Source organism: Zalophus californianus, chromosome 3 (assembly GCF_009762305.2).
Source record: "Zalophus californianus isolate mZalCal1 chromosome 3, mZalCal1.pri.v2, whole genome shotgun sequence".
Lineage (NCBI taxonomy): Eukaryota > Metazoa > Chordata > Mammalia > Carnivora > Otariidae > Zalophus > Zalophus californianus.
Window position 1 is genome coordinate 122,726,836 of NC_045597.1, and position 26,361 is coordinate 122,753,196.

At 41.7% G+C, this 26,361-nt stretch overlaps 1 protein-coding gene across 6 annotated transcripts in view; it reads right to left on the reverse strand.

Annotated features, from left to right (window-relative positions):
• The window catches only part of ACVR1 (activin A receptor type 1), a 123,515-nt gene that overhangs the window by 77,002 nt on the left and 20,152 nt on the right, over positions 1-26,361 (reverse strand). The window contains exon 1 of one of the 6 annotated variants that reach the window (XM_027589990.1): positions 18,349-18,468. The exons of 4 other annotated variants lie outside the window; for them this stretch is intronic. The gene's annotated coding sequence lies outside the window, so the exon portion shown is untranslated. Of the gene's footprint in view, positions 1-18,348; positions 18,469-26,361 lie in introns of those variants that run through there. One more of the 6 variants, XM_027589994.2, reaches the window with a different exon arrangement.

A 26,361-nucleotide genomic window follows, 5' to 3' on the forward strand; every position in this document is an offset into this window, starting at 1 on the left:
CCTTCCCTGTTTATCCACCCAGCCGTATAACCCAAATAAACCACGGTGGATCTTGCTGTCAAATTACTCTTAACAGCAATTACTTTAAGAAGCAACATATGGTTGCAAGAACATGGAAACTTAGGAAAGAGCCAAACCCAGTTTTCCAACCTACTTAATGTGATCTTCCCCAAATCACTAAACCTGTGAGTTTGTTTCCTTTCCCATGAAACAAGGTAAATGCCTTCCATCTTTGACATTTACTAATAATGCCAGCTATCATTTAGTGAGTTCTTAGTTCCAGAACTGTGCTAACCACACACTTGCATCATCTGATTTAATCCTAACAGCACAAAAATTGAGACGAAGGTATTATCATTCCCATTTGAAAGATAAGAAAACAATGTAGAGAGGTTAAGTAAAACTGCCCAAGATCACACTTTTTTAAAAAAGATTTTTTAATTAATTATTTATTTATGAGAGAGAGAGAGCACGAGCAAGGGGAGGGAAAGGGAGAAGCAGACTCCCTGCTGAGCAGGGACCCCCCCCCCCGATGTGATGCTGGGGCTCGATCCCAGGACCCTGAGATCATGACCTGAGCCAAAGGCAGACGCTTAACAGACTGAGCCACCCAGGCGCCCCATCACCTTTTTTTAATAAGTGGAAAACCCAAGAATCAATTCAAGTTTTGCTGACTCCAAAATCTATGTTCTTAATTGCCAATAAGTGAAAATTACATCTTGACAGTTTGTAAGAATTGCACTCAATGCTCATAGTAAACACTCTTAGTCCCCTTTCCTGTTTTCTACTCCTTAGAATAATAGAAGCATGAAAGCACAGTGGTAGGAAAAGCATAAAGCACACCAATCCCTAACAATAACACAAATCATCTACAAATCACACTACAAATGTCCTCTTGTTCTGGCTCTAAAATAATATCGCTACGACCAAGCATACGAATATCAAGTATCCTTGAAGAATTACCTATTCCAGACACTTGAATGTGTGGGAAAGACAGGTATGATCGCTTAGTAATTCTGGAGAAAGGCAACGGGGATATCAGCCGGTTCCCAAGATCCCCAGTCTCCCAGTGGAACAAAACTAGGCCACATGCCTGAGACAACTGATAAACTCGGGGGACACCGTGAAACAGAAAGAACAGGGAAAGCCATACTAAGCTGAGAGAAAGATAAATGGTGACTGAATCCGGAAGTAGGGAGGAGCGTGGAGATAAAGCAGATCCCCTTCTCCGGGGGTTTCCAAATTCTCAAGAGATCTTCATCTTTGGGAATCAGGAATGAGAAATGTGAATTTCCAGGAATTTCTCCAGAATTATTCTCCCAATTATAGTTCTTCTTAAAATACTTCCAAATATTCTTCAGTCACCATTACGGATATCTTCTTTAAAAATGTCACATAAGTAAGAAGTAATGTTATTTACAAAGAACTGTAGCCTATAACAAATACTCAGATGCTAGAAAATGCCAGTGAACATTATTGGGTAGTATTCCAAGAGCTGGCCAAATCCAGCCCGCAGTCTGTTTTGGTAAATAAATGTTTTATTGGAACACAGCCCCACTTGTTCATTTGACGTATAGCCCATGGCTGCTTTCACGCTAAAACAGCAGAGCTGATAGTTCTGACAGAGTCCATATGCCTTGGCAAAGCCTAAAATATTTACTATCTGGTCCTTTAGAGAAAAAGTTGGTTGACCCCTGCAATAACCTGCAGTTTGAATCTATGAGGAAGGTTAACAGCCCTGCACAGAATCGCATGTTGAAATTGCCGTTTTAAAGACTTCTGCTTCAGAAACGTAGTTCCTGGAGTACCATGCACAGGATTTGTATACAATATGCTATGTATATAAACTTATTTTATTTGCAAGGATGACTCACCAGTAGCAGCAGACAGGGCCACAAACACATATTTGTAACATAGCAACAGCTACACGCAATCACGACCCATTCTCTCCTCTGTGCTCCCACCCTGTCCTGGCTCTGGGAAAAGTCAATCTTACCCTTCATTCCACAGGCTAGCTTTCAACTTGACATCAGTGGACTCCTTCCATCTACCACTGTCTCTGTTAATTGTTTCATTCTCACAGGAGAATTGCAACACTTTTTCCCATTTACCTGATTTCTTAACTGATTGTTTTGGGGATCTGGAATGACATAAATTTCCCAAGAAATCCTGGGAAGGAACTCTGCATGGAAATAACTATTCTCTTCAGGTGTATGGAGAATGAGCAAAGATCAAACCCCTTGGACTTGTAAGGGATAGAAGAAAAAGAGTTGGGAACAAGAGGCAAAAGGAAGAAAAACAAAGTCTTCAGGGTGTTTGAATGAAAAGACTAAGGTCTGTCTCAAAGCCTAGAGAAGAGCAACCTAAATGGAGAGAAGATGAAGATGAATTTCCTAGAACTATGGCCCCAGCGATAGATTTGAGACCCGAATATCAGAGCACCTTTCTCCTTCCAGAATTTAAGTTACAATTTGGCTGAGATGAGAGATATTCACTGTGAATTCTGACAGGAATGAGTGTCATTAAGCACCAAACTATTCCTGAAGATAACCTGCTTATAGTTTATAATCTCAAACACCCTCATCTGAAGTGGCTGGGTGGCCCTCCAAAATCCCATTTACCCATCTGTCCAGCCAAAGATTCATTTATTTGTGCCAGAATACAAAGCATAAGGACCAAGGGTGAAACTCAAGGAAACAAAGGCATTGGGATATAGTAGCACCAAAAGGGTTCCAAGCTTGAATCAAAGAGCCCTGCTAATCATGTAATCTTGGGCCAACTATCTGAGCCTCAGTCTCTCACGGGCAAAATGGGCAACATGACTTCCTTGCAGAGTCCATGTGAAGTCCACAGCATATGGTGGGTGCTAACAAATGGTAGCTATCATTATAAATGCAATATTTAAGGGGCAGGTATAAGAAGAGGAGACAGTGATAAAGACAGAATCACAAGGGTTGACATTACATTGAATCATTTGAAAATGCTATAATTTGACCATTTTGACTCATAAAAATAGCCATTTTTAAACAAGTATTTTATAAAGGGTTCTGTAGGGAAGCCTGAAAGGAGACAGCATGAAAGACTAATACCCCATTCTCATTCCCCAACTGGTGGCAGCTTAGAAGAAATCCAGACACCAGATGGGAAGGCTGCAGACTAAAATAGAATACCCCTTAGTCAACTCCTCACTAGAGAGGAGGTGTGACTTCAGGGAAGAGAAGATGCAACAAAAGACAGACAAACACACACACCTCACTCCTAGGTAGCCCACGTAACTCACTCCTTCTCTTTCCTTTTCCATTCCTGCCCTGTCCTTTCCGTTCGTTATTTCTGTCTCTAGGTAAAGCCCAATGGTGTCTTGTTAACCAGTTTGGGAAGGAAATAGCATTTCTGTTCAGCTGATGTTACCAATTGCACAGCAAGCCTTTGGTAGGCCTTGTAGCACAGCTGGTAGCTTGATAAAGAAATCCAATGGATCTGGGGTTGCCTGGTTGGCTCAGTCGGTTAAATGTCTGACTCTTGATCTTGGCTCAGGTCTTGATCTCACAGTCGCAAGATCAAGCCCCGTGCTGGGCATGGAGCCCTCTTTAAAAAAAAAAAGAAAGAAAGAAAGAAAGAAAGAAAGCAGAAAAGAAATCCAATGAATCCATTGCATTTTCCCTGTTATTTTTCTATCTTCCCTTCATACTAAAGGTGTTCATCTTTTCAAGTCCTGTTAGCCCTCCCCCACCTAAATGGGTCTGTGGTTGATCCATGGCGTCATGTCAGTTCCTAGATGAAATCTGAGTTTCAAGAAACCCCACTAGCTCTATTCCAGCTATCTCTAAATCTCAAAAAGGTTCTAAGAGAGAAATCAGAACACCTTGTGAACAGTGGGATGAATAACAGATAGAGGTAAGAATGGAGGAACATGGCATTTCTTCCATCCTCCCAATCCATGCTCTCGAAACAGAATTAGACTTCCCTGGTAATTAGCTTGCCTTTCTCAGTCTGTTGGGTCAGCTTTCACGAATGTAAATCCAATTCCTGCAGCACTGCAGCAATCCCCATTACCGTGTTTCATCTGTTGTCTCAAAGTAATGTGGCAATCTTTGGTAATTACCCTCACACATAAAACTATGGAGGCTTTCATCAGCTGATGATCTCAAAGCACTTTTACAAGAGTTCGCAGGGATGCCTCCCACGTGGGCCAGAACCAGACTTTCTGGTTTTCTAATGGGCTGTCTGGCATTTTGTTTCTCCTAAGCTTTACTCTGGAGTTCCTGTGTTTATATCCTCACATTAGCAAAGCTTCAACAGGGAAGCTTCTTGGAAGGAGGGGCTCTGTGCACCCAACGTCCCGCTGTAACCTCCACAACCCGGTCTAGCATCACACCAGAACTATTTAAATATTCGTGGAAAGAATGAAGCTGAAAATTATAGAAACAGCCCAAGCATTAATAATTTCAACCTCATACACTTGGTAACCTAAAACTTCTCTATCACTAAATGACTAAGCTTCTAGCCTAAGCTTAAATTTAAAACAGTGCAAAATGTACTAAAACCTCTTATTTGAGTGGAACAGGGTAACACAAAGAAACATAAAGAAACATATAAAAAAATTGTAGAAAAAATACTACTTCATGAAAGCAGTCCTCACTTTAGAATGGTATTAAGTTTTCTTAATACATTTATTAACTAAACATCTCCAAAATAAGGTTAAGTTTTTCAAAACTGCATCTACAGAAATTTCAAGAAACACTGATAGGGCTACTGCAAAACACAAGAAGACAGAACTAAAACTTTTAAGAACCATTCTTCCAATGCCCTCTTGAAAATATTTATGTCAACTAGCAACCTAAATAACCTTTCACCAGATCCCTCTCCCTAATTAAGGTTCACTGAGAATAAACTGAATAAAAGGCAATCAACATTCTTTTTCTAATTGTTTGTTTTAATATATTATTTGCCCACAGGCATATAGGCATTTCCAAGACTAGGCAGGGAAACTGCTTGCCCCCCCCACCCCCTCACCCCCGTGCGGAGAGAACAAGGTAACAAACAAAAAAAAGACCCAGTAAAGTTAAAAAAAGAAATGAACACTGAACAATATTTTTATGGCTTTCTTTTCTTGTTTTTACTCTTTGCATGTGTGTATATTCTATATCCATAATTATGTCAGACAAGCTTGCTGACTGATGAACAGTGAGATTAATTTAAGATTAAAGTCAAGAACACAGGTGACTCTGGGTCTACCAGAGACTGAGCAGCCTTGAACATTACAGTTCTTCCAACTCTGCTCCATCATGTTGATGGGATGACTGTAGGGAGTCATCAAGGTATGGTGAAGAAAACACTGAACTGAGGCACTAGACATGTCCCTGCACCATAGTTGTGTGACACTGGGAAGTCACTTATCCTCTCTGGCATCCATTTTCCCTAATTATAAATTCAGAGTGGTGGCCCAAGTTGCTAAGTTTCCCTCCAGCTCAAAGATTCTGTTTAGATATTTCTTTACAATCGCTAGCAGGATTCCTCAAGAATTATGCCAACAAGAAAGGCTACATCTTTAATTAAAAATGGTTTTCCAATCTACTCCTGTACTATGGCATACAACCCACTCATCTAAAAACAAAAAAAAAAGATAAAAATAACACTTTTCATTTAATTTAGCCATTGGGTTCTTAACTCACAGAGGTTTGCTTTTAATTTGCTTACCAATAATTTGCCAATGAAGGATAACTGAATGAGAAAATGCACAAAAAGAAGTAGAACAGTGTTGGGGGGGGTGCTGTTCAAGAACAGTTTATCAAGGGGCATGAGGATATGCCTAGTTCCCAAGACAAGGAATCTAGATTAACAAAACTAAAGTCAGCATGTCCACCTCACCCACCACCCCAAATTTGCCAGTCTTCCTTTATGTCCTATCTCATGCAATGGAACCACCAATGAACCTTGATGACAAAGTTGGAAACCAAGGGGTTCACCTTACAAACCCCACCACTGCCTTTGTCCCAGCTCTTATGGTCTCCCACCAGCAATATTTCCAACTGCCTCCTTGGTGATCTCCTCTGGGTACCTGCCAACAGGGCAGTCAACACCCATTGAGCTTCCTCTCCTCTGCTTAACCACCAATGGCTCTCCTCAGCATGAGCAAATTCCTGATTTCCATGTCCTGGCCTGAGACCTCTCCAACCTCATCCAGTTATCACCCTACAGGTACTCCGACCCTAACTGCACCATAGAGCACCCTGAAGACACCACAATCTTATTCACCTCCTGCCTTTACCCTTGTCCCCCCAAAATGTCTTTTTCCATCTGTCAAATCCCTACGCTTCAAGATCAGCTCACAAATCACTTCCTGATGGAAGCCTTCCCTGCCCCCATGCCTACACCCTGTCTGAGGTACATGCACTCTCATCTGTTGTTCCCAAACTTAATTATCATGGCATCTAAAAAGTACATTTTTTTTTTTTTAATTTCACTGCCTAGTGAGTCTGTGATTCCTAGAAGATAAGGAGTATTTTTTCAACTCTGAAACATCAGGGACACTCTTATAAATAAAAGATCCTTAATAAATGTTGATGGATGAATGGGTGAACCCTGATAATGGAATCAAAGCATAAGAGGGATCCTCCAAAGGAAATATGAACAATAAAAATTGAGAAATAATTACGCTAATGGGAAAAAAAAAAAGAGGTAGGCCTACCAGGATCCACTTTTAGGGTTGTCATGGTTTTTAATTCAAGGCAAAAAAAAAAAAAAATCCCCAAATTCTAAATTATAGAAACTAAGAAAGAACTAAAGTGTTTCTTATTCCATACAAAAAGACAATGTGTAAACTAAACGTATACACTAAACCTTAGTTTCCTACTGACTTACATATATATACAGGGAAGTATTCCCTACTCTAATACTTTAGAACATAATCTTTTTCTAAATTATATATATAGAAAAGTAACTTGAGAACAGCAGTTGAATACCACGCTAACACTATAATACTACTGGAAACTAAGATGCTGTCAGTAAAATGTAAGAAGGAAGATGCTTCATCTTATAAGAAAAACATGCATTTTTTTTCCCCAGAAAATTATTCCCGAGATGATCCCTTAGAGCCAGGCCCTGTACAAGTTCTCAAGGCTAGGCTCTCACTCCCTGGCCTCCTTCCAGGTGTCTTAGGTCAAGGTGCTGGGGGCCAGAGTGGGCAAAAGATGAGGTCTTCTTACCATGACAAGGCTATCTTCTTAATGGTTATTCCCCACCCCACTACTCATTTTCCCAGCCCCAACCTTTTTATACCACACAGCAGGAAGAAAAGAACACATACATAAACTGCTATAAAATGTAACTGAGCTTAATTTAAATAAGCATAAAGAAGGTAACAGAAAGGAGGAAATGGCCAAAGCTGAATATTAAGGAAAAGAGAAGAAAGACCCAAGGAATAAACGTGCATGTCAGTAGTACTCACTGGCTGGGATCACTTTAAGTTTACACATGAAATTGCTTAATGCATGAGTCATTTTAAATCATGACTATATTGATTCATTGAATATGTTCAAGCAAACCTGCAATGAAGATGACCTAGAAGTCTGGAGATGCAGATGATTCTCCAATCAAAACAATGGGGGTGGCAGATATATTTAAGAAAAATCAAAGACATAAAAAATAAGTATGTGTTTGGAAAAAAACTTTTTTTAAGATTTTTTTTTTATTTATTTAGAGAGAGGGACAGCACGTGCTCGAGTGACAGCAAGAGCACGGGGGAGAGTCAGAGGCAGACAGAGAAGCGGACTCTCCCTGAGCAGGGAGCCCCATGCGGGGCTTGATCTCAGGACCTCGGGATCATGACCCGACATGAAGGCAGACGCTTAACTAACTGAGCCACCCAGGCACCCCTGGAAAAAAATTTAAATCCTGTCATTTTCTTACTACAAATGGGCAGAAGAAAGTGAGATAATTTATCAAAATTGGACATGGGTTTAAAAAAAAAAAAAACAGGTTTAGAATTTACTGTTCTGAAGGCTTATGTGACACAGTCAACAAACACTGGTGCCCACTGGGGGACTGGTCCAGGAGCTTGGCTTCTACCCTCACCCAGTGCACAGGATGATTGGGAGCCCGACCTTCAGCTTCTACTTCAATGCTCTTAGCTCTAAAATCAGTCTTACATGCTGATGGTTTCTTTTTGGGGTGATGAAATGGACTAACATTGGAGAGGTGACAGTTGCACAACACTGTGGATTTACTCAAAGCCATTGAATTGCACACCATGAAAGGGGGGATGTTACAGTATATGAACTAACTCAATAAAACAGTTTGTGAAAAAAAATTAGTCTGAAAGCTCCGCAGCCCTTTTCCTGTACAGCTTTAGACCCTGAGTGTATGCTGGGCTCTTAACTATATAGACGTACCATGTCTCCCACTTCATTTTTATGTAAAGAGCTGAAGCTTTGGAATCACACCGTTCAGTTTGGGAACTGAACCTAGGTCTGTCATTTCCTAGGCTCTGGAATCTTGAGCATGCTGCTCTCTGAGCCCCAGTCCCCACCTACCTATCAGAGGGGCAGAACAAGTCTGCTCAGACTGATGGTGAATGGCAAAAAATTAAACTGGAAGGGGCTCTCAGAAAGGACATGTCAGCTCGTGGAAGAAAACTAAGGGGAAGACGCAGAAGCACGAAAGATGGGGCAAGCGAAGAGTAGGGACCGAGGCCAACCTACCTAGAATCAGGGCAAACCCCTCTGGAATCCTCTTTTGGGTTCCAATGGTGCTTTGAGGTCAGAGTGATGGGGGGGGGGCCTAGGCCTGCTCCCAGAAGCATGTGCTATTATTAGACTACATTATCTACAACACCTAAATTTCTGGATTCCTTACCCAAGGAATTTTCTATGAGTAACCACAAAACAGAGACATTTTCTATACTTTTAATCACCTCAAGAGTCATTAAGCATTCAGTCCGCTAATGGAATTATAGCCTCTTGATTTGGACTGCTATTAATTAGAACACATGGTTTTGCATCAGGATTCATTTTTTACAGATTAATTCTATATAATAAAACATGCCCGAAGTTGATTGTGTTAGCAGACTTTTCATCGCAAGCCTCAAGATTCCACACCTGTGATTTAAATTACATCAGCACAAGTTGAAACATCAGTTTTTCGATCATTTGTGATATTGCAACTCTTAAGAAACAACCTACCTGACAATGAATCCGAACAATCTATATTTACCATCAATAACCCAAATTCCCAACTGGGCCAGAATTTCTAATGTGAAATTAATTCTTCATAGTGGTTTTAATAACACCATTCTCACTTAAAATGTGTTCTGTTTGATCAAGTAACTGACCCCTTCAACAGATATACTGTGTATGTGTGTATTTGTGTACATGTGTATCTACACACACACACATTTAAAAACTTATCAATCTTATGCCGCACAGATTTCTACCCTGGAAAAACAATTCAAGAAGAGCTAAAAAGACTAGCGAGTTGTCAGCTCTCCCCTCCCCCAGGTAGAAGCTACACTAGAGCCAACTACATTCTCACACTCAACGATCCTTGAGAGACCAACGGGTTAACAAAGTAGTATTCTTCAGCTGCACATGAAAGCGCCTGAGGATTGCTCTCTGGTGGAACTGGAGAGTGAGCTGAGTATCACTGTGCTGGGATTCTTTCAATAAGCCGACAGGACCACGAAAGCACAATACAGGATTAAAAGGAAGTAAAACATGAGCAACTGCCTCTGTTTACCATTCACACTGTCAACAATTCTGAGAAATATTCTGCTGAGTTTCAGGTCACTAAACCCTCGTCCATTTTATAAATATTTGTCTCCCTGATTTTGCTTTCTTACTTTTTTAGATCCCAGAGGGAAATGATAATGTTCTCTAAGCTTTAGGATGGCTTATTTTCTAAAATTGGCAGGAAGGAAAGGCTAGCTTCTGCTAGCTCTAATTTTGAAAGCATTAAGTATTGAGGGAGAACTCTTAGGTAATAATTTTTTTAATAAAATGTTAGTTGTTTCATGAGCAGCATTTTTGTTGTTTCTACCAGCATTGCGGTACAGTCAGGTTTATTTTAAGACAACACACTCTAGCATAAATTCAACTGAGTCTCCTGGAACTTACAACCAAATTTAGACTGATTTAACACAACCACGAGGTGTCCTCCTATCATATTTCACTTTGGACATATGAAGAGCAGGTCAAATACATGTTTAGAAGCTATTTTAAATATGATTTTGTATGACCTTTCCTAGCATGCACATGCGTACACACACACACACACAAAATGCTTTCACTTCTACTTCAGAGTTATACTCAACTCCTAATGCCTTTGGCAAAGACAAGATCCAATATGTAAGGTAATTAAGGGAAAAAAAGGCAAATAAATATGAATATTCCATGGAAGTAGTATGCCAGTTTTGGGAAAAGCTTCTAAAATTTCTGTATATGAATATGCTCTCAAGGGAGAGTGGTTCCTAACTATAGGGGTTTTTTGTACATCAAACATCAAGAATGGTAAGGAAACTAAGAATCTCACACCCACATCTGTGATTTCTCAAATACAGCATGATTTATGGATACATACTGTATGACTATATATTTAATCCACATATTAAAAACGCAACCATAACCTTTAATGCAGGCCCTAATTATGTTTTCTAGGAAATGACCAGCACTCCACAGCCTACCCCCTGCCATATCTTCCTTCTCCCCTAACTGTAGCTAAAACTCAGAACTGAGTCCAGACGGCCTAAGTTAGAATCCAGGCCCTGCAATTCACTATCTCTACAGCCTTGGGGGCATAACTTAATGGGCCTCATTTCCCTGAGTTGCAAAATTAAGATTTAAAAAAAAAAAAAAAGTTGTGCCTGCCTCACAGAGTTATTATAAGGATTAAGAGTGAATATATGTGGGCACCTGGGTGGCTCAGTTAAGCTTCTGCCTTCAGCTCAGGTCATGATCCCGGGGTCCTGGGATCGAGTCCTGCATCCACATTGGGCTCCCTGCTCTCGCTCTCTCTCAAACAAATAAAAAATATTTAAAAGAAAAAAAAAGAGTGAATATATGTAAAGCACTCAGAACAGAATCTGACATAAAAGCACCTGGAAGGGTAAGCCATTACTGCTGATGCTGATGTTACTATTACAACCATTATCTTAACTTTTGTGATACTCATTTCCTTCCTTTTCTTAATAGTTCTTACCTTTTAACAACTAAAAACTAGTTACTTTGGCTTGTCTTTGAATTCCATTCTGTTCTCACTCTGGAAGACATAACAGAAGGCATAGGGGAGTGTGGTGCTGAGTCAGCTCTAAAGTATGTCAAAACTTCTTTACCTCAATAATAAACAATAAATGACTTGTGATACGCACAACGGGCTGCCATCTAGCTCTGCCCCATCCATGGCAGAACTGAAAACCAATGGTAAAAGCAAGGATCCCTTAACCAGTAGGACTTATTGATAGACTCAAGAGAAAACTTCACACTGATACCAACTACGCAGACTCCATCCTTCAAGGGTTATCTAGGGAAGAGAAAACTGAATGCAATCACCACCAACCAACCAGCCCACGACACCTTTAATTTAATATACACTGCTATTCTTCGTCAATATGGATGCATATATGAACACCTATCAAAAATACTATGGAGCCATTTATACTATAAACTCTAAAAATGAAAACCAAAGAGTCACATCTGGAACTCACCCAAGTCCTTTAAAAATGTAAAATTAACACAGTGCTGGTCTGACATTTAGAAAAAGACAAGGTGGCAGAATAGTGTAAACATGCCACATTAAAGGCCATTCAATACCTAATATTAATCACTGAAGAATCCTATTTCCTCAGAACAGTATCTCTAGTTTGCCATCTAAATAAAAATTATACTAGGAAAGGCCACATACCTTTTCTATATAAAGAAAACAGTTTGCCCACGAACCTTACTTTGCCATCTTGAGTCATAAGAGAGAAGAGACCATGCTTGAGATAGCATGACCACCGGCCCCTTGGTGTGGCCTGGAAGAAGCTTGGGAGGGAGAGGTCTGCAGGCAGGCTCCTTGAGACCTACAATCCACATGGAGTTTCCAAAAGGGAAACACAGGTTGCACCTAAAATCAGATCTGCCTCTCCTGGCCCTGGCATAGTGCTTGACACAGGGCTTGCACTCAAGGGAGTACGAATGTCTCTCCTCCGCCACAGAGCCTTCTGGGTGCCCCCACCCCCCCCAACCACCAGCATTCTGGACGGTCTAGAAAGAGAACTCCCCACACTCAAATATCTATTCCTTCCCTGTCACACACCAGAAATCAAAAAGTCAAAGTAACTTAGATTATAAAGTCACAGAAAACAGAGACCATACTAGGTCATCGGATCACCTCTCTTGAATTTTCAGAACTGCTTTTCTACACCACTCAAATAGCATTTCTTTCCCTTCACTGGAGACGGTTGGGGCTTACCTCACCTTGAGCCCTGAGACAGTTAAGTTCCTAAAGTGAGGTCTCCTGAATGCACCTTGCCTGGCTGGCTGGCCCGGGGTCGCAGGGGAGGCTTCACTCAGAGAATGGGCTCAGAAAGCACACAGAGAATGAATGTGACTAAACCAAGCCTTTGCCACTCTCCAAAACGAGATACAGGCTACTAATTTTGAGCATGGGAATTCAAAGACGTCTGGGGGGAAACTACCGCATTACCTTAGTGACAAGTGACTATTCTACTGGTCCTTCAGCAGAACTATCAAACTTTAAGGCTCGTAACCCTTGGATACACTTTATATAAATTAACAATTTCTATTGTCAAAAACTCAAACTAACCCAGACAAATAGGCTTGGAAACTACCAGCCAACTTCATTCTGTGAGTAACCATTAAGTTTTAATCAGATGTGGTTCAATTTCTGGAACAGCGAGCATTAAGAAGGGCTCATCAAGGAAAATGGGCAAAAGCGGGGGCAGGAGGAGAGGGGGGAGGAGGAGGAGAACAAAAGAACCGCCCCCCCCCCCCCCCGACAAAGCCAGTCATGTAACCGACTCTTGACTGAATACTTCTGCCCCTCTGTGCAGCTGTTGCCTCTTGCAGTTGGTACGAAGCACTGCCAGGCTGGGACCGGTTTCCAGTGAGGACAGCATTGTTTTATTGGCTACTTAGGCAGTGCACACACCATTAATGGAGTTTTTATCTCTCCATTTTCCTGTCAGTACAGAACCAGCCAGTCTGACTCTGTTATTATCATTAAGAAAGCTTTTTTTCTCCCCCCTCCCCACACACATCTTTAATCCAAACAACATCTGGGAACTTCAGCCTCTATCATATAAAAGGGAAACAGATTTAGAGGTTGGGGGGGGGGAGGCGACAGTTCCATCCACACTGAACAACAACCAAATTCCAACAGCCAAACTTATCTAGAGCTACTCAGTATCTCTAACACGCTGTTCACTTCAAAAAGGCAAGGTTATTTCCCACCACATTGCTTTAAACTTCCTCTGGACCTTTGCTATATGAAAGTAATACCATTTTGACATGTAGCTTTTTAAAAGAAAAAAAAAAGGAAAAAATTTACTACTGTTTTCTTGGGTGGCAAGTTCGTTGTGAAATCAAAGTCAAGAATAATATTTAAAAGGTGATTTTTAGAAGAATGTTAATTTTTTTTTCAAAAAGGAAAAAAAATAAAGACCCTTCATGACACCTCACAAGCAAGTACATCTCCAGTGTACAAACTAATAGGAAAAAACTGGCACCATTAAACCCAGAAAATATGTCCTCCTGTAACAGACAGCTGTCTCCTCTGTAGTTTAAATGTGCTTTTTGCTTAGATCACTCCGTGAGTCATGGAATCAATACAGGAAAATGCACAGAGCCAGCCTCACTGCTGATTTCCTACGGCACAGCAGGTTCAAGCCACACAGCTCCTCTGTCCCGTTCCCGTCTCCAGACCATGCACTGGGGGGAAATGTACACCCGCTTTCTACTTCATGCTTGAACGTGCCTCATGGGGTCCTCAATGCTGGTCTTTTCATCAAATTTCTTCTATGTCAGTAGAAACTAAAACTTACAGACCTCCCATATGCAGTTGTCAAGCAATCACTTATGCTCTCCACCCCTGTCCTCCCCGAGTTTTCTAGAATGCACCGATAACAACTATACTTAGGTACTTAGGTTAGAAGGGATTTACTTCCCCAGAAATGCTCATCGCCAAACAGAAAACACAATTAGAACTGAACATTTAGGAAAAGCCAAAATTTGAGAGTCAGCAACGGGTAATAGTTTATTTTTAATTTATCGTTTTGTTCCATTCAGCAAAAATGAGGGGAAATCACTAACTGTCTGCACCACAGACTCCTGCTCACTGGAAGCTTTGCCTTAGAGCCCCCCTCGCAGTCTGTTGTTAATGACGGTCTCAGTAACCTGATCCTCCCACAGTGGGAGACTTGAGTAAGCACTGGCCTCTCTCTGCTCTCGCCTTTCCATTGTCCCACCCCGCAGGGCCAGCTGTTTTTGACAGCCAAATTGCTGCGTGCTAAGCAATGGATGCTGTCAGAGAAGGAATTTTCATTTCTATAATGCATAGGCCTCCGTGGACAAATTATACAGCTTATGGTGCTGGCTGCAGGATGCTGCTCCAGGCTTGAAGTGCTGCCAAAATGCAGCCTTTCCTTCCCTCTCCCCAGCCCCTGGCTGACGAGACAGTCACTCAGAATGAATCTGAATGGCCAGAGAGAAACAGAGCACGTGCTTTCAGGGACAAACAAAACATAGGTCAAGAATAGCTGTCCAGCTACAATCTTTGATGTAATGGCATACGGTGCAAGCTAATTGAGCTAATGTCACACCATAGAGCTACCTTGCATGGTATCCATTAAGATCTACTGTAATTTGATACCCTGCAGTGAGCATCCCTGGGGCATCAGCAAAATCACTGGCCCTCTGCTTCTACGGGATGCCAGACTTACCTAGAAAACACACCAAGAACTTACCGCTTCCTGAAAACCAAGGTGGTAACCATCAAGCAACAATCCGGGAAGTCCCAAAACAGTACTCTTTCACGGAAACAAAGGCTCCTGATAAGTGATTTATAGAATTATTTTGTAGGAACTGTTTGCCTCCCCAACACTACCCCCACTTCCAGCAACAACCCCTGACTTGGGTTGAGGCTATGCAGGGACACCTGCTTGAGTGCTGGGTCAACCCAGATCTAAAACCTGCCCTACTCTAGACTCTTCAGTATAGCAACGATCGGATTCTCATCGTACTGAGGCCAGTCTGGGTTTTCTGTCACTTGCAAATGCAAATTAACAGATGAACCATCATTCCATCCTAAGAACACCCACCGGTTAACACAAACACATATGTTATACCTTACCACGTCAGCAAGAAAAAGTTTTTGTATTTTTGGTTGTTTCCTGTGAGAACTTACTCTTTCACTTTTCCCTTCTAGTTCTTACACCCTAACGGGAGCTAAAATATGCAAAGCATCACCTGATTTTGCCCCTTCTGCAGGGTGAGCCTAAATCTCCAACCTGAATTCAAAAGAGAGATGAGGAAGCTAAATTCATGACCTGCATTTTCTTTGGTGTCATAGATCTTAACACGACCCCTGGCCCGTGTGGCACAGAGAAAGTGGACTCTAGTTAGCAAGGGGTCCATCAGCACTGTGTCAATGAAGCCAACTCAGAGAAAGGCCAGGACATCATTGTAACCCTGACCAGGGGAGGGAGGGGGACACCCGCTCTTTGGCTAGGGGTCCAGGTCAGCCAAAGCACAAGCACCTGCAGGCTGCAAGCCGCCAAGGCCATCACGCGCGCCACATCCTGCAGCCGCCTGCTTTATCATTAACTACCGTCTGGCCAACAAGGGCAGGGTTCGGTTCAAGAACACCGGGAACTTTAAGGCAGGAGGCATATCCAGAACCATGGTGGGCTGAGAGCCACTCACTTCAACTATAAATATCCTCCTGGCTGCCGGCCCGACAGCAACCACAATTCCTGCTCCCTTGTTGGTAACAGAACTGCACGCCTTTTCCCCCCAAGAAATCCAACACAACCAGGAATGGTAAAAATTATGAAATGTGCACATGAGCTTACTCAATCTCCTGGCAAGCCTCGTTTCCCACCCTCTTCTCATCTGTACCTGGCTTCTGAGCCCCAAAGATCAAAATGAGGAGACTTACGAATAAGATCTCAGTTTGGTGCTTAGGATACACTGGAGGACACAGGGTCAACATTTCAAAAGAAGGGAGAGAGGGAGGAAGGGAACAAGATCAACCCACTCTCAACCCCTTTGCATCACGACGACCATTATTAGGTTTGGATCCCAGACCCTGAGAGTCATTCTTTTATCAGAAAAAATGAGGGAGCAGGGTGCCCTGACTCCTCACCCGCAGGGAGCAAAAGGCAGCACAGGAAGCCCACTAAAACTGCTTAGACAGGGAAATCATGTAAATAAATGATGCACTTGTCTAGCTGCTTCTCAAGGACAATTAAAAAAAAAAAAATTCTCAAGACTGACTTGGACTCAATGGCTGAAGATCCACCCAAAACCTGAATCAGAGTTCTCCCTCATACTTTAGGAGCAGTCATTCTAGGGAAATATCTTTTGTTACAGCCACTGTGGAAACATAGAAACCACAACGATCCAAACATTGAGGAAGACCCTGGATAATATCTTTTGTACCATTTCATCTCCAGCACCTGGCACAACAGAGAGCTGGCATTTCCACATGCCATGCCGCAGCATGGATGGATCTCTCTTCCAAACAACTTCCTGACCCTTAGGAAAGGCCAGTCCAAAAAAAAAAAAAAAAACAGCAGAGAGTAGAGAGTATTCTGAACCCTACCAAGTTCACTGCCTTTCCTCCCCCTGGTCATTCATGCACTTGACCAATCTGTCCTGAGCACCCACAAGGAGCCAGGCACTGTTTTAAACTCTGGAGGTATACAAGCAAATGTGACCAAGTTCCTACCCTCATGCAGAGGTTACATTCAGGCAGAAAACTCCATGTGGAAGTTCTTTCATGCATCTAACCACATGTCTTCTGCTGTAAGGACCTATATCTGAGAGAGTCCCTCCATTATAAGAACACATGCCCCTATCTATAAGGAATTCTTCAACTCATGAACCAATTAACTCTGGAAAAAGTCCTCCACATCCAGTCACAAAACCAAAGTTCAGCATCAGCTGATGGCCCAATTTACTCAATTTCTACCACTCTGTGCCCCTTCGTTCTTTTTCCTCTGAAATGATCTGATACACAGAGGGGCTTAAGGAAAGTCATTTTAATCCAAAATGTTGCCTCTGGGCAAGGGTCTGTACCAAGGTTCATCTACTACGGTTTCTTTTTTCAACCTGAAAACCAGTGAGGCAGTGTATGAATCGAAGCTTCCCTAGTACAAAGAACAACGTATTTAATCACATCTCTATTATATAAGCCAAGTGATACAGAATAAAATTCTCAGACTTTAACAGTCACAAAATTACTCCTAAAAATATGAATTTAACACTCATTGAACCATACCCTACAGTCTACCCTCCCATTGACTTTGGAGGCAGAGGCCTTGAACTAATGAGAAATATAGCTTTACAAAGCTAGCACAATACCTGCCTCCACTCAGTAACAGTAAGTATATTTTTATTCCTGACATTTTTCTGTCTTTCTACAAACAAACCAAATAAATAACCATACAGCCAGACTATAAGGACTGACATATTCAATACAGCATTACCCACACACACCGGTCCGTTTCCTAAATCCTGCAAGTGAGGATCTTACCATGGGTAACTTGGAAACATTCCTTAATATCACTAGAATCCCAGTTTTCCCTGCAAAGTGAACAAGAACAGCAGCCACAACTTTTTGAACATTTCTCAGGTACTGAATAGGGCTATGAGATTTGCATGTACATTATCACACTTGATCTCTCCAACATGGAAAATGATGCAATAGGAATGATGATCTCCATTTTACAGATGACAAAACTGAAGCTCAAAGAGGCTAAGTAACTTCCCTAATGTCACAAAGCTGCCAAGTGGCAGAATGAAATTCAAACCCACACTTGCCTGAAACCATCAGCCATTCTTACCCATTCCACTAAAGTCTCTGCGTCATGGGGGGGGGCGGTGCCTGGGTGGCTAAGTCAGTTAAGCAACCGACTCTTGATTTCAGCTCAGGTCACGATCTCAGGGTCAGAAGATCAAACCCTGGCCGGGCTCCTTGCTCAGCGCCGAGTCTGCTTGTTCCTCTCCCTCTACCCCTCTCTCCCCACCCCCACCCCCACGCATGCCTGCATTCTGTCTCTCCCTCAAATAAATAAATAAATAAAAGCTTTTTTCAAAAAAAGTCTCTGCATCATGGCAGAGGACTAGCACGTACCTTAGGGAGCAACCTTGCCACAGACTGCTGTCACCAAAAGCAATGGTTACATGTCACAGACTCGACCAGTTATATGAGGATTCATGGATATAATAAAACTCCAGATGAAGATATCATAACCTTGAAAACACCAAAAAGGCTGAAAATCAGTCACCTTCACATGCTTAGTACAAAAAAACACCAGGGTACCACTTAAAACTTGAACAGGGTTAGACTCCCAGCATCCATTCAAAGTAAGACTGAGACTGAAGAAAAAAAGATGTTATCAGATAACCTTGAAATTAAGCCAAATGAAGAAAAGAAAACAGTTGGAAAGGCAGCTGTGCTTACAGGGCAAGCCAAGGAGAGTGAGCCCGTAGGGCGGGGGGCACGGTAACGCTGGCTCCGCAGGGAAAGCATGGCTGGGGGCTGCCCTGGGCAGGGCGCTCCACTGTGCTGAGGGAGACTGAGTGTTGGTGCCTATGAGAACGGTCTTCTAACTTTGGAGAATCCCCTGGAAAGGATTCCAGTGATGCCGAAGACTTCCAAGAGACCAGGTAAGACAAATTCCAGATGGTGACGGATGGATCTGCCAAGCGGCCTCCGAGCTTTAACTGGCAGAGCTCCAAAGCCATTGTCCCCACCAGGTGTGCCCTGCCTTGCAGAGGCGTCTGCGCTCTGTTTCAGAACTGCCCCCTCCCAACTACTCACTTAAGGTTTCTGAGAAATAAAAAGCTCCCCCTAAAAAGAACACCAGAAATTAATAAACAAAAAACTTGCACTGAGAAAGATCACTTGCTATATTTCAAGAGCACCCTGACAATCATCATGCCAGGGCTTTTACATGCCACCTTCTGTTTTATTTAAAAAAAAAAAAAAAAAAAATGCTTATCATTTCTTGAGCTCCCTGCCAGGAGCTAAGGGTTGCATAGCAAAAGAAACCTTCTTGCCTTCAAGGGCAGGAAGTATCCATTAAAGCACAAAATAACAGGACAGAGAGGAGGAGTTCTGAGTCTATAGTTATGCCACTAATGTCAAGAGGTCAAAGAAATAAACCACGACTATGAGCTGAGATGTGTAGTGGGTTGAATGGTGGCCCCCCAAAAGATATAGCCACATCCTAATTCCTAGAACTTGTGAAGGTGACTTTATTTGGAAAAAGGGTCTTTGCAGACATAACTAAATTAAGCATCTTGAGAGGAAATTGTCCTGGATTACTCGGGTGGTTCCTAACTCCAATGCCAAGTGTCCTTACAAGAGATGCAGGCTGCTGCACTGGAGACCAGAGAGCGAAGCCTGAACGCAGAACATGCGAGACACAGCAACCGCAGTGTCGATCTAGGTCAGGTTAATTGTATTGGTTAATAGGGGAGACACCAAAGATGTCTGAGTGAGGGAATCAAATGTGCAATGTAGTGTTCAAGGAAAATTAATGTAATGTGAAAAAGGAGAATGAACTAAAAAGCAAACATCCAACAGAACTTCCTGTTGTGAAGAAAGATTCTTTGAAGAACAGAAACCAAGTATCCAAGTTCTAATCCCCAGAATCTGTGAACGACCTTATATGACAAAGGAACTCTGCAGATGTGATTAAACTAAAGATCTTGAGATGGGGAGATTATCCTGGATTAGCCGGCTGGCCTTAAATGTAATCACAAGTGTCCTTTTAAGAGGAGGGTAGCAGGAGGCTCAACTAGAGAGAGAGAGCAGTGCGACAATGGAAACAGAATGAAGGGATGTGCTCTGAAGACTGAGGAAAGGAGCCACAAGCCAAAGGAAAGAGACTCTCCTCTCAGAGCTTCCAGAACCTTAAGAGAATACCTTCGTGTTGTTTCAGGATACTACGTTTGTCATGATTTGTTACAGTGGCAACAGCAAACTAAGTTTTATGTTTTCTTCTCTGAAATTCAGATACACCTTTCTTACCCTGAACTCCTCCAGAAATGATTCTTTCTTGCTTCTCTCCTTGGCTCACCTATGCTGGTCCTGTTTCATTCTTCCAAAATTCACATTCAACATCCTCTATTTTAACACTTCCTAACTCAGTTGCTTTAGACCTTTGTGCACCTCAAAAGTCACCATTATTACCTAGATATGCTGTATAATGCAGAAGTTGGAGACAATCCACTAATTTACTCACCCACCCACCTTGTTCCAGAAAGGATTTAAGAACAAACTCCTTCCGGGGCGCCTGGGTGGCAGAGGCAGTTGGGCGACCGACTCTTGATTTTGGCTCAGGTCATGATCTCGGGGTCATGGGATCAAGCCCCGCGTTGGGCCCCGTGCTCAGCACAGAGTCTACTTGAGACTCTCAATCTCTCCCTCTGCCCCTCCTCGACCCCTCATGCACGCGCACACACAGGTGCGCATGCGCTCTCTCTCTCTGGAATAAATAAATCTAAAAAAAAAAAGCTCTTTCCTTCTGAGATGATGAAAATGTTTTATATCTTCATCTGTGTGATGCCTTACATGGATGAAATCAGATGTCAAAATTCATTGAGCTGTTTGCTTAGGATTGTGTGCATTTTACTGTATGTGTGCTATGCTGCAACAAAAACATTAAAGAGGAAAAAGAAGTATCTGATTTCACCTCTTCTCCTCTTGAGGACAAGAGAGTAGGCTCAAAGTCTCCAAAAGAGAAGCGAGAAAGCAACATGTCACACTGAGACAGTGAGGTTTATTATAAAAAGAGGCTGGATGAGTGAAGAAAAGCCTGAACATAAAGGATGGTGTGTATATGGTCCTCAGAAGAGATCTGTAGATAAGCCCTTAAGAAAAAAAATCATCAGGGGTACCTGGGTGGCTCAGTCAGTTAAGTGACTCTTGATTTCAGCTCAGGTCATGATCTCAGGGTCCTGAGATAGAGCCCCGCCTCAGGCTCCGTGCCCAGCGGGGAGTCTGCTTGAGATTCTCTCTCCCTCTGCCCCCCCTCCAGCTGCTGCGCTCATGCATGTGTTCTCACTCACTCTCTCTCAAATAAATCGATCTTTTAAAAAAAAGATTATTAAAAAATATCAAAAGCAATAAACTTTAAAACGGAAGGAAGGAAAGAAGGAAGGAAGGGAGGGAAGAGAAAGGATGTAAGGAAGAAGGGCAGGAAACTAGAATACCAAGAGTTTAGAAGGCAGTTGAATAGATTGTCTTCCAAGCTTTTTGACCCCCAACTGTAATAAAAAATATCTTACATTTCAACTCACTATACATATACATATGTAAAACTGAAACAAAAATTTCATGAGGCAATTCTTACTCTTGCAATACATGAGGTTTTTTTATTTTTGTTTTTGTTTTTAAAGATTTTACTTATTTATTTGACAGAGAGAGACACAGTGAGAGAGGGAACACAAGCAGGGGGAGAGGGAGAGGGAGAAGCAGGCTTCCCGCGGAGCAGGGAGCCCAATGCGGGGCTCGATCCCAGGACCCTGGGATCATGACCTGAGCCGAAGGCAGACGCTTAACAACTGAGGCACCCAGGCACCCAATACATGAGTTTTTATTCAAACTTTTATTTCCTTTTATTTCTAATGCTGGGTATGACTCACTAAATTGATCCAGTAATAGATCACAACCCACAGTTTGCAAAAACAGTAAGGCATGGGCAGCAGGGACTGAACTGGACAGGAAGAAGGTATTATCAAAAAGCTACTCTCCTCTAATGTTATGCTTAGGGGAGAAAAGTTCATTAGTTTTATTTTTCAACAGAGAGCCAGTAAAAAAAAAAAAAAAAAAAATATCTTGGAAACAATCTGTATTAAAAGGAAAATTTTTAACTTTCTCATTAAAATTTTCTACTTAACCACTGCCAAGTCCCAACCCATCTGGGTCCCAAATTTGAGACTCAGTTTGATACTGAATGTTCAATTCAAGGAATATATCTGCTAGAAGATATGCAAAGGTTAACAAGATATGGTCCTTACCTTCAAAGAGCTTATAATCTACCAATAAAGAAAAAAAATAAAGCACTAGAAACTGATTTTAGCCAGAGAATGGGATATGGCAAAGGCTGACAGTAAAAGAAATGGCCTTTGACTGGTGAGGGAAGTGAGAGTGGAGAGGGGAGGAAGAGACTGAGGGGGGGCAGAGCAGGTGACAGAATTACACACAGTATAGAGGAAGTTAGCTAATAGTAGGCTATGGTCAATTTAAAACGTGGCCCCAAAATTCATTGGCTCTCTTCCCATCAAGGCACGGGATCTATATCCCCTCCCCTTGAATCTGAGCTATGTGACCGTCTGACCAACAGAATATGGTAGAAGTGACACTGTAACACTTTCCAGGAACAAGCCTCAAGAAACTAGAAGCTTCCATTTCCTGTTTCCTGTGACACTTGCTCTTGGACCTCAGCCGCCATGCTCTGAGGAAGCTCAGAGAGACCACACGTAGGTGTTTTAGCTGACAGAAAGCATCACCCACCAGACATGTGAGTGAATGAAAGACTTCAGGTGATTACAGCCCCCCAACCATCACATATTCTCAACTAAGGCCCCAGACACCGTAAAACAGAGCCAAGCTGTCCTTCCTGTGCACTTTTCAAATCCTGACTCACTAAACTATGATTATAAAAAAAAATGGTTGTAATTTTATGCCACTACTTTTGGGATGGTTTTTCATGCAGCAATAAACAGACTGGAATAGTACAGTTAAGAGTCTAAGGGGACATGGAAGAAGATAACCAGGGGAAAGAGTCTGAAGGAAGACACCACATATCTTAAAGGTCAACCTAAGCAGCTTAAAATTTCTTCTATATGCACTGGTGAGTAGTTGACCAGTTAAAGATCAAGGAAATTAAATGACTGGATTAGGAAGATTACATAGGCAGCAGCATATAGAAGGGATTTCCCACAAGCTCAGAGAAACACCTGAGGTAGTTAGAACAATCCTGAGTGTAGATCTCTTAAGTGTCCCCATTTTACAAATGAAGTACTTGAGGGAAAGATAATCTAGAATACCGTGACATCTAATCCAGTAGCAAATCCCATTGGCTCTATCTTCAAAGCATATCCTAATTCCAATCAACCTCTTCCCACACTTCCAAGCCTGGTCCCAGCAAGCCATCACTATCTCTCATTTAGACCAGTGCCGATCCAACTGAATTTATATCTGGAATGGATGAATATTGATGTAAAACATCCTGTCCAGTGAGCTGGGCCCACTGATCACGTCAGTCACAACATCAAATTGCCTTAACAGTTTCTAAACACTTAACATAATTTCTGAACCTAACATAGTACAGATCAGGAACAAGTAGTTTTGGGAACAAGCACTATGGATGACTGAGTCCAAATTCCCTACAGACATCAATCTTTGGGATCTGAGAACAAGAAATTGGGATTCCTGGAATTCTTGAAATCACAAATTATTTTTAAAACATTTCCAGGCACTCCTGGGTGACTCAGTCAGTTAAGCGTCTGCCTTCAGCTCAGGTCATGATCCCAGGGTCCTGGGATCGAGTCCCGCATTGGACTCCTTGCTCAGAAGGGAGCCTGCTTCTCCCTCTGCCTGCTGTTCCCCCTGCTTGTACTCTCCCTCTCTCTGACAAATAAATAAAATCTTTAAAAAATAAAAATAAAACATTTCCAATATTCTTCACTCTTTACTGTTATAAATATATTTTAAAAATTATTTAATATGTTAAGTTTAGGAGTATTTACAAAAACTGAAGCATATAAGAATATTCAAACACTGGGAAATGACAACAAATATAGAGTATTTGAATAGGTTAGTAGCATAATGCAGAATCATATGTCAAAATTAACAATTTGAGGATTTATTTTGCTTCCAAAACTTATTATCACTACCCACAGGGTTTTACTTAAAAAAAAAATACACAAAAAATTATTAATATTTATTTGCAAAATGACTCATTGTTAGCAACAGACAGGGCCACAAATATACCATACATGAATAACCTGGCAATAGCAACAGGCAAGTCTGACTGGTTAAATCTTGGCCTCTTCTCTCCCTGGTGCTCCTCTTTTGATTCCCAGAATAGTCAACCTTAACCTTCTACTCCACGTGTCAGTGTTTCCTGCTCTGGCTTTCAACTTGAAGTCAGGAGATCTCGTAGAGCCAATAACTTCTCTATGTAAATTGAGGCTAGTGGCCACCTTATTGGACAATGCAAGTATCAAGAATCTTAGACAACAAACGAGCAAAGGGAAAAAAAGAGAGGGAAAGAGAGAGACAAACCACGAAACAGACTCTTAACTAAAGAGAACACACTCATAGTTACCAGAGGGGAGGTGGGTGGAGGGATGGGTGAAATAGGTGCTGGGGATTAAGGAGTACACTTGTTGTGATAAGCACAAGGTAATGTGCAGAAGGGTTGAACACCTGAAACTACTATAACACTGTATGTTAACTAACTGGAATTAAACTTAAAAAACTTTAAAAAAAGAAAAAAGAATCTTAAAGGATGGAGATTAAAACAGAAACAATCCATCTCAGAAAATTCCAAAATTTGGAGGAAAAGGTACAAAGAAGCCAGTCAAGAGCCAAGTCAGAAAAGATTAAGTAATCAATAAAACCTTTGAAAAAAATTTAAGCAAGGGGGAAATGTTAACAGACTAGACACAGACCAAAGTCCCAGGCAAGATTTGAGAATGGATTTTAAACACGTAGCAAGTGATAATCCCTGGGGACCCTAATTCTAAGAGCAGGTCATACAAGATTAACCTAATTTCCTTTTTCAATAAGATTCTGAAACTGTGAGTTCAAGGAAACACACATGTAGATTTTAGCAAGGCGTCTGACAAAGGCTCTTATGAAATAAATACCTGTGGTCAGGATAGACAAAAAGATAAGCAGATGCATCTGTAAGTTACTGCATTCAAAGAGTGCATTAGGGAGAAATAGACTCTAAAATGTTCAAGGTTACTGCCATGAGTAGGAACTGAGAAACTGAAAATTAATCAAGGTAAAGGTAAGGTCTTATATTTAGTGAAGGGAATGAAAAAACAAGCAGCACAAGCAGACACATAGAATTCAAGGGAAACAGCACCTACGATTGGAGAAAGACATGATATAATAGGGGACATTGTGAGATTTCTTGTGGTAGTCAGCTCACTTAAGTAGGACTATGTGGCTCTCTGAATTACAGCAGGTTGGCTGAATACTACAAGCATGGAAGTCAAAAAAATTACAATGATGAAAATCCAATCAGATGAATTGCAATCCACTCTACATATGATTTTTAAAGACTTTCAATCAAAGACATGAGCAACAAGGTGGGCAAGACCACCAGAAGCTCCAGAGAGATTCTGCTCAGATAAAAGAATATCAGGGGTGAATGACAGTACTAACCATGTAAATACAGTACTCTACTCTCTTTCTTATAAGCTGGAAAAAAAAAAAAAAAAAAACTATGACCAAAGGATAAACAGAAGCTTCACTTATTGTAGACAAAAACAAACAAACAAGCCCTGACAATCAACACCGTCTAAAGGCAGAGTGGGGTCACAGTAGACACTGCGTCCCATAACTCTGCAGAAATTCTGTGAGGCCCGGGGGCTCATGCACAGGGTACAATGCAGGGCAACTGCAGGGCCTGGGTGGTTGGACAAGATCCTCCCAACCTCATGACTCTACCACAATGATGAAGAGGCCACTGAGGAAGCCATAAACACCCCTGAGGCACTAGCATCTGATCCCAATCTGGCACTTCTGAAACATTGAATGAATGCGAGCAACTTCAGAAGAATAAGGGGAAAGACAGAATGTTATGTCTCAAAGACAATGACAAGGGGCTTAGGAACCAGCAGCAGCCATGAATGCAGATTTTTTTTTTTTTTTTTTTTTTGAGATGCTTCCTCAGGAAGCAGCTTATGAAAGTTACAGGCGTCAAAACATTTTGTTTCATGATAGGGAAGACATAAACCTATTTCTAAGCTCAAGGCAAAAGCCAACAAAGAGGATAAACTAGAGGAGGTTGGGAGAAAAGGAAGACAGAAAACATAGAACAAGACCGTGGGAAAGGAGATCAGACTCAACCTGAAAGTATCTGGGACAAAGTAAGTGCTGGAGAACATGTTTAAG